The sequence below is a fragment of the Rutidosis leptorrhynchoides genome, chromosome 6 (assembly GCF_046630445.1).
Source record: "Rutidosis leptorrhynchoides isolate AG116_Rl617_1_P2 chromosome 6, CSIRO_AGI_Rlap_v1, whole genome shotgun sequence".
Lineage (NCBI taxonomy): Eukaryota > Viridiplantae > Streptophyta > Magnoliopsida > Asterales > Asteraceae > Rutidosis > Rutidosis leptorrhynchoides.
In genome coordinates, this window is record NC_092338.1 from 380,458,451 (window position 1) to 380,481,886 (window position 23,436).

The 23,436-nt window shown below is 37.0% G+C and overlaps 1 pseudogene; it reads right to left on the reverse strand.

Annotated features, from left to right (window-relative positions):
- Positions 1-3,282: 3,282 nt before the first annotated feature.
- Positions 3,283-22,179, reverse strand: LOC139854943 (scarecrow-like protein 6; annotated as a pseudogene).
- Positions 22,180-23,436: the final 1,257 nt, after the last annotated feature.

Below are 23,436 nucleotides of genomic sequence, written 5' to 3' on the forward strand. Positions count from 1 at the left end.
AGAATATGTATTTATTATGTATTCACGCTCCAGTTTGAGCTTTGTATTCAACTCCCGCTCAAACTGCGAGGGAGTATTAGAATATTATGATCGGCCCAAATCAATTGTATAGACGGGCTCGGTCCATTATAATTTAGCTAGAGCATCTGTATGTATCTATAAATAGGGTATCAGTAATACATATCACCTACGGGGAATTCTATTATTCGGTAATCAGAGCTTAGGTTCCTACCACTCTTCTCATTTCTTTCCTCTTCATATCTCACTTTCTTCGCGTTCCCCGTCCGCGAATCACCCATCTTCAACCTCTTTATTTTTCGCACGTATGTTTTCTGTCTAAACAAAACCCTACGGCCAATTCTACTAAAAACGGCCCACTATTTTTTTTTTCTTTCTTCGATGTCATCAAGTGAGAATTAGCTTACCATTAATTGGTTCTCAATTCCCAACCAAATCGCTGCATTACACATAATTTCTTAATGAAAAATATATGCTGGTACACATCTCTTTCTAAAGTTGCCATTGTGTTCGAAATAATCATATTAATTCGTATTCACATACACGCATCCTAAGGAAATTCACGTGGCTTAATCACAATTCTTTTCCTTCTTGCTTTCAATCCTCTGCTTCTCTAATTACTCCTTTGCTTCTTTAGTTAATAATTTTATTTATTCTTAAAAAAAAAAAAAAAAAAGTCTTCTGCACATCCATCACGTTTCATACTGTTTTCAATCAATTTCCTTAATATCCTTTATTATTGTTATTTTCTAAAAAAAAAAAAAAAGAAATCTTATTTGCAGCGTTGATGAAGATTGTGATCGTCGACAAAGTTCCTTGCCCAAGTCCTGCTCAATCCTTAGGCAAAGCAAACGCCACGACGTTAAAAAAAAAAAAAAAACGTTACGGAAAAGGAAACGCAGTCAAGCAAGACGCAACGATATCAGCGAAATCAGCACTGCGGGGGAGTGTTAGATGATAGGATTAGGCCCAAGTCCAATATGTGGGCTTGGGTCCGTTAGGGTTTTCTAGGGTTTTCATGTCCTTGTAGCACTATAAATATGATGTCAATAATGCAATAATATTCACGGGGTTTTTATTATTTTACAAGTTTACACCCCTAGTTTTAGATATAACAAAATCGTCTAGTCAAGTATGTTTTGTACTTACCTTGTTCTAGTGCTAAAGTCCATGTACACGAGATGATCAATAACTAGTTTTAGTAAAAAGAAAATACAATGTTACACGTCGTGTCATTGTTTAGACACTTTTGCTCTACGACATAAGAAATGGTATTAATATTGCTTTTTTTTTTTTCGATGCTTAATCAGGATGAAAGATTGAAATAACAAAACAATAGAAAATATAGAAAAAATAAGAAGGCATTGGTAAGCTAACAATAATTACAAATAAAGAAATACAATGATTTCAGATAACCAGTAATTAAATAGAGTTAGTCCAAAATCTGTAACGATCATCAACGTTGTTTAGCAAGGATCGACGACAACTATAAGATGTCATGTTTTGTATTTTGTTAAATTAATAAAATCTTTAATTACATTGGTGGGGACATGACTTCTCGTAAGGGATGTGAAGGGTATGACTCTCATGTACTACAAAAATATTTCCTTTGTGGTTACACGCTCATTTCATAGGTCTCGGAGGTTTCAAACGCCTATGCTTTTGAGCTAGGGATGGCAATGGATGTTCCATCCATGGACATCCACCCGATCCGATCCATTTATAATGGATATGGATTAAGTAAATGGACGATTAATGGGTATAGATATGGATATGGATATGGATGATCTAAATATTTCGTGGATCGAATATGGATGATAACTTATCATCCACGAATATATCCATTATCACCCGAAATACATCTATATATACATATATACGTACTTAAATATATGCATATACATCTAAATATAGATATAAATATACATATAACGTTTAAATTCTTAATTTATTAATGAAAATAAGGGTTGTGATAGTCACAATTATTAAATTTTTACTAACAATATTCAAAGTTACTTATTTATATTAGTTTAAATGTATATTTACTTATATTATAACGTATTTTGCTCAATTAAATTCATAATCAACGGCAAATTACAATCAAAACATGTGTAACAAATCATAAACAAAAAGATTAAATATTTACATTTGTTATAATCTATATATATTAAATTGATAAATTCGTCATTAGATTAACATTTCATTTGATATCCAACGGATATCCATTAACACGCTTAATCCATCGGATATGGATATGGACGGATGAAATAAAATTAAATGGATATGGATATGAATGAGCGAAAATTAAATGGATATGGATGTGGATATGGCATCATCCGATTCATATCACATCTATTGCCATCTCTATTTTGAGCATCACCCGAAGAGTTTTACCACACGCGATATCAGTAACTCATAACCGCCGCTGTAAATAAAAATGATAAAGTACAATAGTTTCTACACATAGGTATACAATTACATCGAACAAGGTAACTAAAAAAAAAAGACTAAACAATTCGTTAAACAAAACATTGAGTTCACTTTGATATTATCTAGTCACATACATCATTTTTTAGTTTCTTCAAAGAATCATTTTGATTCTAAGTTACAACTGTTATAACTGTCATATAAGCTTATAGATAAATTCTGTATTAATATATTCTGGCAACAGGATGCCCAAACTTATTTAACCTAAACCTTTAACCAGACACAAAATGTAAAAGAAGCTAACATAAATATTTTTTGGTATAAATACAAACGACTTTCATTTTAAACAATTGGTGATGCCAATAATCACAACACAAGTTATTGCAAAGAACTAATGGTTACTTGATCTTAGCTATTAAACGCACAATAATCACATTGAACTAAAGAAAAACACACATTCAAACACGCTCCCACAACAACACAACATAACGCTTTGGACACTCGATACTGATCACTTTACCACTCTTAAGCAGTAAAGTAAAGTAGAGCATATCACAAACAACTATAAACACCAAAAACCAATAAACCTACATAAATTCACATGTTGATACTGAAAACCAGTCTAGACTAAGATCGAATAATGGTGATCACTTGCAAGCAGAAATTTACAAAACTAAACTTAGATGAGAGAGGCAAATAACAACGACATTAGTTCACATATTTATTCAAGTTGTTCAAAATTAAAGAGTCAAAGGTACATCAAAACCTCCCATTGATCTTCTCCATTCAACATTACACCATTGATCATTTTGCTTCAAGATTTTAATCAACACAAATTCAACATTTCCATGCAGAAACCGTCATTAGCTCACGACCGTTCCAACAAAGCACAAGCGCAGCCCTCCTCTTTTGAATACGAAATCCATGAACTTGCATCCTCTTTACAACACACTCTGCTTGAGTTTCTGCAAAATTACTAAAAAGGACAGACGAAAATCCTCCAGCTGTAAAGAGTGATTTCCAATGTGGCATTGGCTCCGGGTTTTGTAATTTACCTAACACCAACCGTTCGATTTGAGACTGAAAAAGGAACCTCCCGATCTTGTTTGCCACGTCAGCAACAACGTTTGAACTAATTGATTCCAATAAAACTTCATAGTACTGAAGACCTTGAAGAAGGTAATGTGGTAAGGGTAAATCCGTCCTTTCACATCCGCAATCAAGTGACACAACGATTTTCGGTGAGAGTGATGTGTAATTTCGTACTCTAAATTATTAGCTAAATACCTATCGATTATCACACAATACAGGCAACTATAACCAGTTCGTGTAGCAATTAAACAAGTATTTGACCAATTCGTTCCACAGAGAGCAGATAATTGAAAACTTGAACTATTAATTATTCTAAGATTTAAAAGGGAATTTTGTTGTAAAACTGATTAAACGCGAAAGTAAATTAAACTTAACTCAATAAGAAACAAAGGTATCCACTTAGCTACAATTCTCTAGGCTAGGATTGCTCGTTTAAACCCGTTAATTAAACAATTACAATGATGTGACACTGTATTTATCTGTCGATTCCTACAGTTTAAGACTAGCAACCTAAGTATAACTGTCGTTAACCTAGAGTTACTAACCAATTCACAATGGTATTACTCAAGATTATAATCTAACTTAGGTTGGTTTGGTGTCCCTTACAACCTCACAATTATTGCAACTAATTTCAAGCTCAACCACTATACGATTAATTTTATTATCGGTGTCCCTCATAAAATCTCACGTATTCCTAAATTATTCACGTTCAATAATCTAGTAAAAGCTATTAATCAATTTAACTGTCGTTAATTAATCAATAACTTCCGTGATCTAACACTCAATAAGCTTTAATAACGGTGGATCTTAGCTAGACATAAACTTGTGTAATTTTAATTAATTGTTATTAACCAAAAGATCGCAATCCATCACCTAGGTTCATGCATCTAAGCGAATACTAAATATTTAGCTACTCATGGTAAAGCAAAGAACAAATAAATAAGAAGAACAATTAAACATAATCATTGAATTGAATGAAGAACAAATTAATAAAAGTAATTAAACTAACCAAGAATGATATTGTAGCTTAAACCCTTGTAAAATAATGAAGAAAGACAAAGAAATTCGTAACTAAAGTTGCTGTAGGCTAAAGTTCGGAATAAAAACTGCATACCCTAAATTGGGGTAAAATTCGTCTATTTATAGAAGCAGGGAAAACAACTGAAACCGACTCTGGTCGCGATCCGCGACATACCATCGCGATCCGCGACAACCTCATCGCGATACGCGATAAACAGGACGCGACAAAGCTGCTTAATACGCGACAGAATGGTCAGAACGGCCCCTTTTCCATGTCGCGTTCTGATGCACTTCATCACATATCACGATGACCAAAACGCGATAAACCTCATCCTGAAGCGATGGAAACTGACTTTTTCACCCGGGGCACGTTTATCTCCAACTCTAACTTCGTTTTGGCTATATCTTCAATAAAATCAACAATAATGAGCCAACGAACTATATCTTGACACTTTCTTCATTTTAAACTCAAATAACTCGATATCTCCACCAAAGTCTTCAAAATACTAGCAAATGAAACAAGATAACGCCCAAAATATATGTATGAAAATGGTGTTATCAAAATCCCCCACACTTGAACCTTGCTTGTCCTCAAGCAAGTCAATCCTCCACAAGCTCTCGTACTCTTCATCTGTAACACCCTGATTTTTTTTTAAATCACAGCGGAAGTCTTAATTCACATAAATACCCTTAGTTAATTACGAACATGATTATCATAAATCATTAGCTAGTTACTTATTACAAACCACCGGTGTTACGTTAAACAACTAGTTACATATTTATAAAAGTTAAGACATCAGAGTTCGTCTTGTCATACATATTGTCAACCCAACTCCCGTCCCTACCAGCACTAAGATCGAAAACCTGCAAGGGATGAGGTGAGGGGGGTTAGCACGAGGCTAAGTGAATGGAATCATCTAACAGATCTAGCATACAGTACCAACTTGTACAACTACAGCAACTACAACAATCCATAACAGACAACTGACAACTAATAACTAGCAACTATCAACTGGCAACAATCAACTAGCAACTATGCTCCAACTAGAGACTCGGCGCCTTGTACGAGCACATGACCACTAGCTGATCAGTCTAGCGTCTACCGAAAGTCCTTACTACTGAATCTCCAGTATAGTAAATCCACACGCAGGTGATGCGTCATTCAATACTATACTCAACAAACAGTAGCCAACTGGACCTAACCACAACAAGGTTGACCTCTCTGAGCTGAACCTAACAACAATAGGTTCCAACAGGCAACTACAACTTGTGCACACAACTGTTAAGCAACTATCACTATATCTACTAAGCATGGCAACTATAACAGTATAACATAGTAGCACAACTTACTACTCTATACTACACCCGGAGATAATCCCACTCACCGATTACCAGCTACAGTTCAGTTATCTTACTTCTGAGCTTCTTCCTTGTTCTTATCACCTGAGAACAACACAACGAAGTCAATATACATATCTCAATCAATAGTATAATCAAATCATACTATAAACTAGGTCATAACACCATATATTCATAATTTTATGAGTCTACATCATGACTCCATTCAATAATGGCATACAGGTGCGTGCAAAACACAACATACACACTAAAACTCCTTTTCCGACCCAAAAACAGTTTGATCTAGTTTCTTAAAAGTTCACCATTGAAAAGTATTCTTTATTATGATTCTAACGATAGTTTATTCATCAAAAACGGAGTTACGTTTTGAAAGTTACGCCCGTTTCAATTTCATAAAAGGTACTGTAGCAAATAGTGATACTGTAGCAAATAGTGACACTGCAGCAACTCGGGTACTGTAGCAACTCGGCACTGTAGCAAATAATGACACTGTAGCAAATAGTGACACTGTAGCAAATAGTGACACTGTAGCAACTTGGTACTGTAGCAACTCGGGGGTACTGTAGCAACTCGGGTACTGTAGCAAACTGGGTTTCGAACCAATTTCGCTGATTTTGTGATTTCTTCCCCAAAAACTCGATTTCTAAGTGTTTTTGACCAAATTGTAAGCACAAGAAAGTTACTAAACATATATACAACCTATTTCTAACATCAATTAAGCATAATAAACATATTTCATGAAGATTCAAGCTCATATTCACACTTTTTATTCAAGAACACAAAAACCCAATTTCTAACAATCAAAGAATGGATTCAACAAGACAAACCTGAGATGATGCTCACAATGATGCTAGAAATCAGTCTCTAAAGTCTCTTAATCCAATTTCAAGTTTAGATCAATTAGGATTTCAAGAGTGAAGGAGTTAGGTACGGGAGTAATATTTCTAATTTGGGGAAAATGATGGAATAATCCAGATTCAAGCTATTTATATTGGGTTATAAAACCATACCCCATAACACACGGGTATTTACCAGTTATCTGATATCTTTCGTACTTAATTTGACTGCCCTAACGGAGTCCAAATTAAACAAACGAACCTATTCTGCTACCCTTGTCACAAACTGGTCTCAACTAAACAACCAAATAATTATAAACATATAATTATAAAAATCACTAATTACGCCATTTCCCAGGGTACAATGGTCATTTCATCTAGGCTCAAAACGCGGGTGTTACATCATCTTTTCACGAATAAGCTTATTTCCTCACAAAACAATTCCTCACATTCCTGTCACTTACAAAACAACATACAAACCATCAAACGCACCCCCCTTCTTCCTCCCATTTTCATTCAAACACATTTCAAAAACAATATCCTAAGTGGCCATTATCGCAACAAATTTTCAATAAACATTTTTTTTCTAGGTCATGAATTGAGATGTAAAGACAATTTGGGTTGAGAACTCAAACTTCAAAAATTTCCATAACTTTACTTCTTAACAAAAACCTTTCATCTCAAAGCCTAAACTCTTTTCACTTAACTTCCCCTAAAAATCACATTACTAGGCTTTCAATATCCTTCTTTTCTTTGCATCAATCAACCCTTAAGACCTAACTTTCCAACCTCAATAACTAATCACCAATAAACATTCAAATACAATTGGTGTAAAATGATTACAATTGGCGTAAAATGATAAAAACAATCTTACGTTATAAGGTTTAGTATTTGTAATCATGACCCTTATTCGCATCAAGATAGCCTACTAACAATATTTAAGGTGCTATTGCAAATACAAAACTTCACAATTTAATCAAAGATCCAGTTATAAAGAGATTCATACCTGTGTTTATGTAGGGAAATCCGTTTAACTTTTTAACTCTCTTGATTCCATTTCATGCTGATAATTTCTAAATATGCAAGCTATCCACATACTGGCCACATCTCTCTTATCCAAAGTACCCCGCAAAGGTAACTCTTCCCAAGGTCTAGTCTTACTAGGTATTTCCCACATCATGAGCCAAAGATGATCACTGCTGCATAAGTATGAGACGAGTACCTAAAGATGATCACCTTGCCTTGAGATAGTAACGTCCTTGACCCGTGTAGCGAACCTTCAACCAACCGATCCCAAACCGGAAAAAGGTCTTAGGTGGTTAGGTGATCTAGCACCCCAAAGGATCTATCGGCTCGAGTCTTAGAAACTACTACTTAAGCTCGGATCTCATAAGCATTCTTTTTTTTTTTTTTTTTAATAAGCATAATACTCTCTTTGAATGTCTTTCTCGTCTTCAATTTGTGACTTTGTAGAACCCGCAATGTATGATGTAGCGGATGGATAATGATGTGATCGATGATGATGAATGATTTGTTGTAGGAAATCTTTAACTCATGACATAAAGCAATACCATTCACACCATAGTCAGCAACAGCCACCCCTTAAAGGGTCCATTGGAGTCAGAGATTTGTGATTTTTTCTCTTCAAGCTTACATACCTAGCACTTATGAGTATAACACTTCTTTAAGAAAGTCAAAAAGCCATAAACACAAAATACGAAGCCATTTATATCCTAATCTCTAATTTAATCATTTTTCTCGCATTTTACCCTAAAGCCCTAAATACCGTTATTCTTCATTTCTTGACACAAATAAGTTGCATTGTCATCTTTGAAACAAATACTAAACTAGATAAAATAAGATTGAATTTTTAACATTTTTAACCAAATTTATCCAACATTTATCCCTTTTTACTTTCACCTTTCATCAATTATCTTTCCTCAAGCACTTGTACACTCAAAATTCCTAAGTCATGGTCAAAAAGGTCCATTCATAATTAACAAACCACTAACAATTTGCTTAAAACTAATAAACCTCACCGGCCAAAACCAAAAATTCCAAGTCAATCCCTAATCACTACGGGTGCTCTCATGGGTAAACATCTCAATCATAACCTTAAAAAGTTTAAAAATTCCAAAAAAATTTTGACCACTAGGCAATTAAATCATGTAAAAATTTCAAAAATCCGCGAGAATTTATCTCCCCCCCACACTTAAGATCATGTAATGCTCTCATTTACATGAAATCAGAAAATCAAAAATAAAGTCGAGAGGACAAAATAGTGAAAAAGGGAAAAGAAAAAACCCGGATTTTTAGATCAGTAGATCGCGGAAAGACGGTGCACGATGGCGCTGAACTTACTGCCAGCATAAGAACATCGGCATCCACTCGATCACCAAAATATCATAATCAAGTAAGGTGCTGAACTTAATGCCAGACTTTGAAAAATTGAAGCATAACCACCGTGGAACCTGAAACGAAAACATACATACCATAACTAATGGGGTGGTACCACCACGGTACCGAAATGCCCCATTTAAAAATCCAAAGTATTAAGTTTAACGACTAACAACTACCATCATCCTAATTAAGATTACAGTCATCCAAAATAAAAACTAATAAACGAAATTAAAAAGTTATTGTTTTTCTTGTCACCACACGATCACCACCGCATCCAATCACCAAGGGTTATACCCTCCATAAGAGCCATCATACTACCCACCATAAGGACCTCCACCACCCGACTGACCTCCCTGGTTACCTTCATCATACTGAGAACTAGAACCTGCTCCTCTTCGTCGGACCGTATCCTCCCAAACTTCCTGAGCTGCTGTGCGATCATATACCCGATAAGGACCTGTCGACTCCGGAGTCCATGGAACACGAGTGCCATAAGGAGTAAAGATGGTATTAGGAGAAACAAGCTCCATGTTGTGTCGATGCCAATCGTGATGATACGTAACCTCACTAATGCCATATGCAATCTGACTTTTCGAGCGTGCTCGGGTTTCCTCATTATAAAGCTGAATATTACGCATCTGTTCTATTAAATTCCGGTTTGTAAAACGTTGACCCCCGACACCTTGACCCGCATCTTGACCACCCTCGGCCATCTCTTCATCCTCCTCCTGTGCCCCCTGTGCATCTCGGGGACGACGACGAACTCTATATGGATTAACCTGACCATGCTCAATAGATATTACTCTTGCTCCTCGAAAAACATTTTCTCCTAACACAACCGCCTCAGTAACAATTCGCTCCATATCCGATCTATTAATCTCAAAAACCGACGCAATCCTCGTGATAAAATGACCACCTCGAATCGGACTTCCTGCAGAACGAAGTCCACTACCCTGATATTTAAGAAAATAAGCCACTCCATAAGCAACCGAAGTAGGTGTCTTGGTTCGGAATTGGTTCACATACCAAAGGTCCGGTAAAGAGACCTTCTCGTTCCCACTTTTTCTATGTGTAATAGTATGCGAAACCATTCGTTGAATTGCACGAAGAGCGAGGTCCATGATATGAACACAAGGACAGTTACTCGGGCTCCATTCAGAATCAGAAGCAATATCCCCCCAAACTATAGCTGCATCAAATTCACGAGGATTAATCATATCAATTACCCTTTCAGCACCCCAAAGATAATCTCGAAAACTAACTCGTGTGCGTTCTTCATCGGTATAAATTCCCAAACAAGTAGTCAACTGAAATAATGACATAGAGCGGTTAACCCCACCCAAACGAAAAGTCATAAATGTTGGATCATCAACGTTTTCAGGGTGAAGGTTCATCACATATGTAGCGTAAAATTCAATAACCAACTCCCGGTAAACTACTTCATGAATCCCAAAGAAAGCAACCCAATCATTATACACAGAACTACGCCATTCCAACTGCAAATACTCCATAACCGTAGCATGTAAACCACCTCGTTGCAAAATATTCCAATCAACCACCCGATGTGGTTCAAATTCTTTACGAATCAACTCTTGAACATCCGCCTTTCTTTGCTTAATAACCTCCGATCAACCATCAAACCGTAAATTCACATGTAATTCTATTTGAGGAATTGGAGGTTGCAGTTGAATCTCCTCAGCTGCACCGGCTGCAGTACCGGAACTTGAAGCACCCCTAGCATTACCACGTCCTCCTGTCTGAAAAACACATACAATGACAAACAAAAAGATATATCCCAAAGGACATGTTAGCGTTAGCGATACCATGCATTCTTTCAAACATATACCTAAGGCACACAATGTCAATGGTCACTTATAACAAATTCCCAAGTATCATCCTTAATCATCATGAAAATCCTCACAGTTATAAACAATTCAAAGCATGCATGTCAAATCAACACAAATCAATCTACTAACGTCATCCTCTCAGTAACATATGCAACTTTAACTAAGTAAACCAACAATCCAAACACGTAATCAAAGCATACATATCATCGGCACATGCTAAACACAATCCAAAAGTCAAACTGAGTCAAACCCAGTCAACCAAGTCAAAATCCCTAATTACACATGAACCCTAGAATTCAAAATCAAAATATAGACAATTTAAACATGAATTCATGGTATTTATACTCAACTAACAATCATACAACATTCAAAATATATCAATTTAACTCACAAATTCAAAACCCCCAATTAATTATACCTAAGAACCCTAGAAATCAAAGAACGAAATTATAGAACAATAGGCATGAAAATCGAAGTAATAACATGTTAAGCATACATAATCTTCAACAAAAATCGAACAATAACACATAAACACACCCCCACACTTGTCTTCCACTTAAACCCTAATGAAATTCGAAAGTAATCATGAGAAAAAGATGAAAACAAGCAAGAAGAGATTAAATCATACCCTAGCCATGATGTTAGTGTTGATTAGATGAAGATTCGTGAGTAAATTACTAGTTTAATGGATGGGTTATGGCCAGTTGAGAGCAGAAAAATCGAGAGAGATAAAGAGAATTAAGTGGTGATGATGAAAAGAGCTGGAAACAGCTAATATACCCCGACCTGCTGTAACCATCGCGTTTCGCGACAAGGTGTCACGTTTCGCGACACTCTGGATTCAAACGCAATAACTTAGCCCCAAACGCGACAACCTATGGGGTCCGGACTGATCAATTTGTCGCGTTTTGGTGGTATTTGTCGTGTTTTGGTGACTTTTTTTTTTTCAGATTTTATATTGTTTTTGGAGTTTTCACGGTTTACCAAGTACACAAAAATTACCTAATAAATAAAAAAATAAAAATACAAAACTCTACACGAATTGATTTTTTAACGAGTCATTTTCTCGACTCATGGCCACGTTCATGTTTCTTTCGGGTAGAGGGTGAGGTCCTCCCTCTCGGTGTTATCGAATGTCTCGTGATACAATCTTAACCTATGACCATTCACCTTAAAGCTTCTACCCTCGTTATCTAACAATTCCACGTGCCCGGCCGGAAAAGATTTCTTCACCACGAATGGACCGGACCATCGTGACCTAAGCTTTCCGGCGGAGAATTTAAACTTAGATTGAAATAACAAAACTTTATCGCCCGGTTCAAATTCTTTCCTCATCTTCAAACGCGCATCATGCCATAACTTCATTTTCTCCTTATAAATGCGCGAATTCTCATAAGCATGGTTTCGCAATTCCTCAAGTTCATGAATTTGCAAAAACCGATGTTCTCCCGCTTCATTAAGGTCCGTATTACACTGTTTAAGTGCCCAATACGCCTTATGCTCTACTTTAACCGGCAAATGACACGCTTTTTCATAAATGAGACGGAATGGTGTAGTACCAATGGGCGTTTTATACGCAGTTCGAAATGCCCATAGCGCGTCATTCAACTTCCGGTTCCAAATCTTAGGATTGTTTTTCACCGTTCTTTCAAGAATGCATTTTAGTGCGCGGTTAGTATTCTCAACTTGGCCACTCGTTTGAGGGTGGTAAGCCGTGGAGAAACGGTGGGTTACTCCATACCTCTTAAGCACCTTCTCGAATAGTTGATTTGCAATGTGCGTACCGCGATCACTAATCAAGGCCTTTGGAAGCCCGAAATGCGAAAAGAGGTTTTTAAGGAAGTCAACGACGACTCTTGCATCATTAGTAGGCAAAGCTTTAGCCTCGGCCCACTTTGACACGTAGTCAACCGCCACAAGGATGTATTTGCATTTGTTGGATGCGGGAAAAGGTCCCATGAAATCTATCCCCCAAATGTCAAATATCTTACAAACTTGAATACTCGTTTGAGGCATCTCATCTCTTTTGGAGATGTTTCCCGCCCTTTGGCAAGCATCACAAGTTTTGATAAAGGCACTAGCATCTTTGAAAATGGTAGGCCAATAGAATCCCGAATAGAAGATTTTCTTAGCCGTATAATTAGCTCCAAGATGCCCACCTATGGGTCCTTGGTGACAATGCTCTAGAATTTGTCGAGCTTCCTTCCCATAAACACAACGACGAATCACTTGATCCGCCCCAATTCGAAAAAGATGTGGGGCATCCCAAAAGTAGAACTTAATATCCGCAAAGAATTTCTTCTTTTGTTGGTAAGTTAAACCTTTGGAAAGAATGCCCGCGGCTAAATAATTAGCAAAATCGGTGAACCAAGGAGTTTCAGATTCAATTTCGATACCCATAAGGGACTCATCGGGGAATGTATCATGAATGTCCGATTCATTGAGTTCCTCTAGGTTTGGATTTTCAAGACGAGATAAATGATCCGCGGCTAAATTTTCGGCACCCTTTTTATCCTTGATCTCAATGTCAAATTCTTGGAGAAGAAGAATCCAACGAATGAGTCTAGGCTTAGCATCTTGTTTAGAGAACAAGTACTTAAGGGCCGAATGATCGGTGTAAACGACCGTTTTAGGCAACACCAAATATGACCTAAATTTATCAAACGCAAAGACGACCGCAAGGAGCTCCTTTTCCGTGGTGGTATAATTTAATTGAGCCCCCGTAAGTGTCTTACTCGCGTAATAAATAGGTTTAAAGTGATTAACGTGACGTTGACCTAAAACTGCGCCTAGCGCGAAATCACTAGCATCACACATAAGCTCGAAAGGTTGAGACCAATCGGGAGATACCATGATAGGAGCGTGTGTGAGCTTCTCTTTTAAGAAGTTGAAAGCGTTCTTGCATTCGATATTAAAGTCGAAAGGAACGTCCTTCTCAAGGAGTTTAGTCATTGGTCGGGCAATCTTAGAGAAGTCCTTAATGAACCGTCTATAGAATCCCGCATGACCAAGAAAACTACGAATGGCTTTAACGTTTGTAGGTTTGGGAAGGCCCGAAATAACATAAATTTTGGCCTTATCAACCTCAATACCTGCACGAGAGATTTTGTGCCATAAGACAATGCCTTCCTTCACCATGAAGTGGCATTTTTCCCAGTTAAGAACAAGGTTTGATTCCTCGCACCTTTTGAGCACTTTTTCAAGATTAACAAGACACGAATCGAAAGAGTCTCCAAAGACAGAAAAATCGTCCATTAAAACTTCCATGAAGTCTTCGATCATGTCATGAAAGATGGCAACCATACACCTTTGGAAGGTGCTCGGGGCATTGCATAGCCCGAATGGCATTCGCCGATAAGCAAAGGTACCGAAAGGACAAGTAAATGTGGTTTTATCTTGGTCCTTCGGATCAATGGGGATTTGGAAGTAGCCTGAAAATCCATCTAGGAAACAATAGAACTCCCTTCCCGCTAAACGCTCAAGCATTTGATCGATAAATGGAAGCGGGAAGTGTTCAAACAACGATAATCGATACAAACTCTCCATCCCGTGACGGTACGAGTAGGGACAAGTTCATCCTTCTCGTTGAGAACAACAGTCGTGCCTCCCTTTTTGGGCACAACTTGAACAGGGCTTACCCACGGGCTGTCCGAGATGGGATAAATTAACCCGGCATCGAGCAATTTAACCACCTCTTTTTAACGACCTCTTTCATATTCGGGTTTAGACGACGTTGCCTTTGTACCACGGGTTTAAAATCATCTTCCATTAGGATTCGATGAGTACAAAAGGCCGGATTGATGCCCGGTATGTCCGAAGTTTTCCAAGCTATTGCCCTTTTGTGGGATTTAAGAACGGAAACCAACCGACCCTTTTGGTCGCCGGTAAGTGTCGAAGAAATAATAACCGACAATTGGGACGTACCTTGAAGATAAGCATATTCCATGTGAGGTGGAAGCTCCTTAAGCTCCAAGGTGGGCGGTTCTTCGAGAGATGTTTTGATGCGGAATTCATTTTTCAATCGGATAGTTTCAAATGATTCCGATTCTTTAAGCTCATCCTCTTTTAGCAACTCCTCCAACTCAACTTCTGGGTCGAAGTCACCGTTGACTTCACCCATCATGATTACATCCGACGTGTCTACTCTTAACAATTCCTGTAAATCATGCTCAACACAATCGTTAATAACATCAATAGCAAAACATTCATCATCGGTTGAAATAGGGTGTCTCATGGCTTTATTAATGTGACAAATCACCCTCTCATTCCCAACACCTAAGCTAAGTTGTTCTTTTTGAACGTGGATGATAGCATCCGCGGTGTTAAGGAATGGTCGACCTAGAATAATGGGCACCTTAGTGTCCTCTCTCATCTCTAAGATCACGAAATCAACTGGGAATACAAGCGACTCAACCTTCACCAATATGTCCTCGGCTATTCCAATGGGGGTATCAAAAGAGTGGTTCGCTAAGCGAATCCCCATTCTTGTAGGTTTCAAGTCTCCTAGGCCGAGTTTAAGATACAAGGAATATGGCATAAGGTTAACACTAGCACCTAAATCGGCAAGTGCATCGTACACATCCGAATTACCCATAGCGCAAGGAATAAGAAAACTACCCGGGTCTCCCAATTTTGGAGGCATCTTACTCTTTTTCAAGATGGCCGAACATTCCTTATGGAGGAATGCGGCGGATACCTCATGGTACTTACCTTTCTTGGAGATTAGATCTTTGAGAAACTTCCCATAGTTAGGCATCCCTTGGAGCACTTCCGTGAGTGGCATGTTCACGCTAATCTGTTTAATCATGTTTTCAAATTTCTGATATTGACTAGCGAGCTTATCCTTGGTCAACGCTTTCGGGTAAGGAATTGGCGCTTTGTATTCCTTCAACGGCGGTGATTTAGTTATGATCGCCGGCGGATCATCTTCCTTTTTCTCTTCGTCAGGCGACTTTTCTAACTCGGGCTCTTCCTCCTTTTGCTCCTCATTAATAGGTACCTGCAAAACATTAGAAGAAACAATAGGAGAAAACTTCGGAGTATCCTTGTTAATAACCAAACCACTTCGAGTGGTTATAGCATTCACGTGTTCATTCCTAGCCGGCATCTTGTTATTGGGATTAGATTGCGTATTAGCTGGGAGAGCACCCGGTGGTCTCTCCGATAAAGATTGAGCAATACGCCCCACATCCCATTCCAAGTTCTGAATCGAAGCCTGCTGATTTCTAACTTGCTGTTTTGTAGATTCCCCATCTTGCCTCAAAGCAGTGATACTTTCATCCGTTTTCATAATAAAACCCCGTAGCAACTCCTCCAAAGGAGGCATCTTATTCTCTGGCTGCTGAACTGGTGGCACAGGCTGCTGGAAATTCCTAGGTGGCGCTTGCTGATTTCTGCTATTAAAACCAGGTGGCCTGTACGGATATACCTTCTGATTACCCTGATAAACCGGATTACCACTCTGATAATTGTTACCACCCATGTTATTCGCTTGATTGAAAAACTGTCTTCCACCCGGAAATTCACTAAGGGCAAAATCACCCTTCTTAACATAACCCAGATAATTAGCCTGTTCCTCCATTGATGCTTGATCACAATCTTTGGTAAGATGCGGTCCTTGGCATAATTCACAACCAACTTTCATAGCGTGCATCTCTTTAGTCATTGACTCCATCTGTCTCTTAAAAGTCGCAAGTTGAGCCTTAACTGCAGCAAGCTCGTCACTAGTTTCGGTACTAGCAACATAAGAAGAGCGAGAAAGATCTAATTCTTGATGCCAATCATACGAATGTGTGGCAGTATCTGAGATGATTTCATAAGCGTCATCCGGAGTCTTTTTCATCAAAGAACCACCTGCAGCGATATCAAGTTCTTTCCTCGTCGGCACATTAACCCCTTTGTAGAAAATTTGGACCTTATTGAAGTTGTTCAACCTGTGTTGAGGACAATTACGTAACATTTTTACGAATCGTGTCCAAGCATCATAAAGTGTCTCATGTGGCTTCTGAACAAAGTGATTAATTTCGCTCTGCAGTTGAGCGGCCTTTGCAGCTGGAAAGAAACGTTGCAAAAACTTATCTTCCATTGTAGCCCAACTATCAATTTCACCTTTAGGCAATGAGTCTAACCAATCCTTGGCGTCATCTTTCAAAGACCAAGGAAAAACCCTCAAATAGATAACTGTCTCCTCGATATTTACAATCTTGAACAAGTTGCAAATGCTTTTGAAGGAACGAAGATGCTCGAATGCATCCTCCTTCGGTGTACCTCTGAATTGGCATTGGTGAGTTATCATATTAAGAATCTGTCCTTTGACCTCAAAATCTGTGGTGACTGGTGGTTGCCTGATAGCATGTCCGTTACCAGCCCTTGTGGCTTTCATCAATGCTTCCATAGTCTGTCCTGCTGCTCCTTCAGCCATGTTAACTTCTTCCTTAATATACTCAAAATCCGGAATATAAAAAGGTAACTCAGCGAAATTCTCGGCGATTTCCTGTTCTTCTTTAGCCTTGCTGCGTGTGTAGTAAACTCTAGACGATTCCAGAGTTATTTGTACCTAACCTGTGATCACACCACAACAAAACCGCGCGTAAATCTAAACAAAAATAATAAAACAGAAAAAATAACTTTTGCAAGAATTGCTTCTCACAAAAGGATCGAATAATCAAAAGCTTAACCAAATTTCCAATAATTACACCGCTCCCCGGCAGCGGCGCCAAAAAGTTGATGTGTAATTTCGTACTCTAAATTATTAGCTAAATACCTATCGATTATCACACAATACAGGCAACTATAACCAGTTCGTGTAGCAATTAAACAAGTATTTGACCAATTCGTTCCACGGAGAGCAGGTAATTGAAACTTGAACTATTAATTATTCTAAGATTTAAAAGGGGGTTTTGTTGTAAAACCGAATAAACGCGAAAGTAAATTAAACTTAACTCAATAAGAAACAAAGGTATCCACTTAGCTACAATTCCCTAGGCTAGGATTGCTCGTTTAAACCCGTTAATTAGACAATTACAATGATGTGACACTGTATTTATCTGTCGATTCCTACAGTTTAAGACTAGCAACCTAAGTATAACTGTCGTTAACCTAGAGTTACTAACCAATTCACAATGGTATTACTCAAGATTATAATCTAACTTAGGTTTTTTTGGTGTCCCTTACAACCTCACAATTATTGCAACTAATTTCAAGCTCAACCACTATACGATTAATTTTATTATCGGTGTCCCTCATAAAATCTCACGTATTCTTAAATTATTCACGTTCAATAATCTAGTAAAAGCTATTAATCAATTTAACTGTCGTTAATTAATCAATAACTTCCGTGATCTAACACTCAATAAGCTTTAATAACGGTAGATCTTAGCTAGACATAAACTTGTGTAATTTTAATTAATTGTTATTAACCAAAAGATCGCAATCCATCACCTAGGTTCATGCATCTAAGCGAATACTAAATATTTAGCTACTCATGGTAAAGCAAAGAACAAATAAATAAGAAGAACAATTAAACATAATCATTGAATTGAATGAAGAACAAATTAATAAAAGTAATTAAACTACCAAAAATGATATTGTAGCTTAAACCCTTGTAAAATAATGAAGAAAGACAAAGAAATTCGTAACTAAAGTTGCTGTAGGCTAAAGTTCGGAATAAAAACTGTATACCCTAAATTGGGGTAAAATTCGTCTATTTATAGAAGCAGGGAAAACAACTGAAACCGACTCTGGTCGCGATCCGCGACATACCATCGTGATCCGCAACAACCTCATCGCGATACGCGATAAACAGGACGCGACAAAGCTGCTTAATACGCGACAGAATGGTCAGAACGGCCCCTTTTCCATGTCGCGTTCTGATGCACTTCATCACGTATCACGATGACCAAAACGCGATAAACCTCATCCTGAAGCGATGGAAACTGACTTTTTCACCCGGGACACGTTTATCTTCAACTCTAACTTCGTTTTGGCTATATCTTCAATAAAATCAACAATAATGAGCCAACGAACCATATCTTGACACTTTCTTTATTTTAAACTCAAATAACTCGATATCTCCACCAAAGTCTTCAAAATACTAGCAAATGGAACAAGATAACGCCCAAAATATATGTATGAAAATGGCGTTATCAGAGAGATTCTTAATGAAATGGAGGATCGATGGTATCGCAGATAAGTGAGTCGAAGCAGACCAAATTGGGAAATTTACAGCAACAGTTGAATTTTCGGATACGAAAAACGATCTTGGATCAAACGAATCGAAATTAACAACTTCGAGCTCGAAACAAATACCAGTTTCTTGAGCGAATTGTGACAAGTTTTCGTGCATAAGTCCAAGTTCAATTGGATGATGAGTTGAAGGTGAAGCAAAAGCAGTTATTTTTAATGAACAACCGACACCATCATTGTTTCTTGCAGGAAGATCCTGAATGAAAGACGCCCATTGTGCACCAAATCCGATATCGAAATCAATGATATGAATATTTTTAGCATCACCAATAGTTTCAAGAATTGTTTGATTTGAAGTGAAATTCATAAACTGGAGAATTGGTGAGACTTCAGAAAACATTTTATATGCTCCCATCTTGAACATACCATTAAACTGTGGAGTGATTCTATTTGGATTCAATTGCAACTGCATTTGTAAAGCTTCTTTGAAATAAAAAGCAGCTCTTTGAAAAGGCTTATTATTAGGAGTTGTAGCCGAAACGAACTGGTGATTGAGCCGCGCCAATATCCCTTGTGCGTGTGAGAAGTTTCCAGACAGCATTAGTTCAGCCGCAGCGAATAACTGGTCACAGATAAGCTGGTTCTGGTGGTGATGGTGGTTGTTAGGTGGTGAAACTGCAGTTTGTGGTGGTTCTTGTTTTGGTGCCACCATCATTGGTTGCTTGAGAAGTAACTCACGACCCGGGTTCAAAATTGGAACTTTTTGAAAACCCAGATCAGAAAAGGGAGAAATTTGACGAAAAATCGGAACTTTTTGAAAACCCTGGTGGTGGAAGTTAAATTCCGACGGTGGGTTTTGATCAGGGTTTGAAAAAGGAGAGAAATTGGGGGTCAGTGAGTTAAAATTTGGGGTATCAGAAATGGTAGCAGGAGGGGCATTTTGGTCAATTTGATGGCTCTGTAAAAGCTGTTGAAGACTTAAAGATGTATCATCAACGTCACCGGAGATCCACCGGAGAGATTGGTCTTGTGCAGATAACAAATTTTCCCAATCTTCTAAACCAACCCCAAATCTTTGTTGATGAAATTCAAATTCCGCCGGAATAGGTTGTAACTCCGGCCAGTCATGTTTCCGGCTACCGTCAGTGGTAGGGTTGACATTTGTAACATACCCAGAAAGACCCATTTCCTGAGGAACAGAATCTGGCCATTGTTGTTGGTGGTAATAACACCCAGTGACGGTGTAGTGGTGGTGGTGCTGCCGTTGAAGGAGGAAGAAAGGGTGGAAGTTGAGGTGGAAGGACTTGGGCTCCGCCGTGTGTCAAGAACGGAGATGGGTTCATTACTAGTACTGTTGTTAGTACTACCAAAACTTATGCCTTCTTTTAACTTGGTATCTAACAATAAACAAGGTTGAAAAACTGCAACTTCAAATGCCGTACCTCACATCTGAAAAAAATAAATACCGTTTTTTGCAACACTGGTTGAAACACTAAACAATGCGGAAAAAATATAAAAGATAGCATAGCAACAAATTTTAAAAGTTAAAGAAAATTTAGGATTTTTTGACAAGATTTAAATTAAGCTTCATATTACACATAGTACTGGACTATTTAAGTACAAAAATGGCACGAGTAACTTTTTGTGGGTTTTCAAGATTTAGAGCTTTGAAGTACCTTCATGGGGTTTAATGCAACAAACTGAAACTAAATAAAAGAAACATGAAACCCCAGCAAAATAATAATACAAGTAATTAACAATATTTGAGATGAAAAAGGTTAGATCGGCGGGGAACCTTTAACCCCGTGCACCCTTTAGATGCCAACTGCCTACCGGGTCGTGTGCAGTCCCAGGCAAGTGTGGTCGGAACCAACCCCTGTTCCAGCGCTGTAACGACCCGGAAATTTCCGACCAAATTTAAACCTTAAACACTATATGTTTCCGACACGATAAGCAAAAACCTATAATGTTGAGTTTAGAAAGTTTGAAATCTATATTCGGATAACTAATTACCCTTGACCATTTCCGACGATTCACGAACAATTAATTGTAAATGGAAATGTATATATATATATTATACATGTAAATAATTTTTAACATAACTGGCCAACGTTACCAAAATATTAATTGTGTACTTTGAGTTATTTATATATAGTTAATATAGTTATTTACTTAATATTTAAACATAAATGTATAGTAGTTAATATATATAAATATATATATATATATATATATATATATATATATATATATATATATATATATATATATATATATATATATATATATATATATATATATATATATATATAAATTTGGATATGTATAAGATGTTATATTAATATAATTAGTATTATTATTATTATTATTGTTATCATTATTATTATTATTATCAATATAACTATATTATTATCATTATACTTATCCTTAAAATTTTAATTTTAATTATCAATAATGAGTAGTATATCTATCATTATTATAATTAAAAAACTTATCAACAATTAGTATTAATGTTATTATTAATTAGTATTAATATTATTAAGGTATTTATTATATTAGTTTTAAAAAAAAACGTGTGAAGCTGTATATAAATATCTCAAACTGTAGAATTTAGTTCTATTTCTAATTGATATCTGTATCAATCAAATGTAAAACGAATATAAATTGGTTAACTGTCTTTATCTACTTTTTAATTTTTTGTTTCCTTCTCTTTGTTTTGGTATCACTCGTTCCCCATAAACTCATTGAAGGTAAATCGAATTCCTTGTAATCTCTTGAAATCTCTCTTCTAATATTCTTCATGAGTCACATTTTAACACTACATACAATCTTCTGTTTCTGTTTCGTTCGAGCTACATCAACCATCACCCACCACCACAACCTTCAGCCACCATTGAGACCACCCTCATAACCATATTATCAACCGTAAACCACCACCATCTTCTACACCATAACTCAAACCCATCCTCACCACCGTACACCACTACAATCCCCATTAACCGCACACCACCATTGAGTACCTTTATTACTAAAACCCACTTATGATTAACTAAGAATTTACATAACCTGCAACACTTTTATTTTCTGTCTCTTCTCCTAATCAAACACAGCTGTCTCCACCATCCGTTAACCGTTCCTGCTGCAACTGTTTCTTTTGTTGTTGTTCGATACCAAAACAGACTCCACACCATCTTCGAACCACTCTCGAACACCCCAACAAAACACCACAGCAATCATCGACACCATCAAGCTATTTCTGCCTCCTGACTGCTCGATTATTATTTAACAACCATCATCAAACCCAACGAACACCTACATCATATTCTGTTCAATTGTGAAACCCACTAAATTTGTTGCTGTAATGATGAAGATTATGATGATATAACCTGATTTAAATATGATGATGATTACACGTCCTCTTATCTTTCTCCTTTAGGCCGACATGAATTTAAACAAGTAACCCTACGTGATTACTTTAAAGATAAAAAGCACCGAGATTTTTGGTTACATGTGAATTAAATCGGTATTTGGTCTTGTAGTGGGGCTGCTAGGACCCCAAATTCTATTACAGCCGATTTATGTTGATGATGGTGGGGACCGGATAATAATCTGTTTTCTAAGAATCCTAAGTTACAAGAATAACGTACTTATAAATTAAGATGGATGTTGTATTGGGCCTTAAACTTGATTTAATTAATTGGGCTACGATTATGTTGTTGGGCCGTGAGTAGATAGTAGGCCATATGATAATTAACTGTTGGGCCGAGACTAAATTAAGGTTGGGCCAGAATTTCGATTGAAAAAAAAAAATGAGACGGGTTATATTAATTAAAGGAGAGAATTAAACCAGAAAATCGATGACAGAGCATTGGTTAGGGGTGGTGTTGGGTAGCGGGAGGTCTCGGGTTCGAGCCCTGACAGAGTCATTATATTTTTAGCCGATTTTTATGAGGTAGTTTTCTTAAAATTATGATTATTATCGTTATCTATACCAAAATGAATAAAAATATTTTTATTAAAATTTTAGGATTATTAGTATTATCATTATTATTATTAAAGTTACAAAATATCAATAATAGACTTATCAGTTGAACATTAATATTAGTGATACTGTATAATTACTAACATTTTCTATTAAGACTATTGACAATTACCATTATTATTAAAAGTATTATTTTTTTTACAAAAATTATTATTACTATCGTTATCAGTACTATCTATGTTATTGTTATTAAAATAATTACGATTTTAAA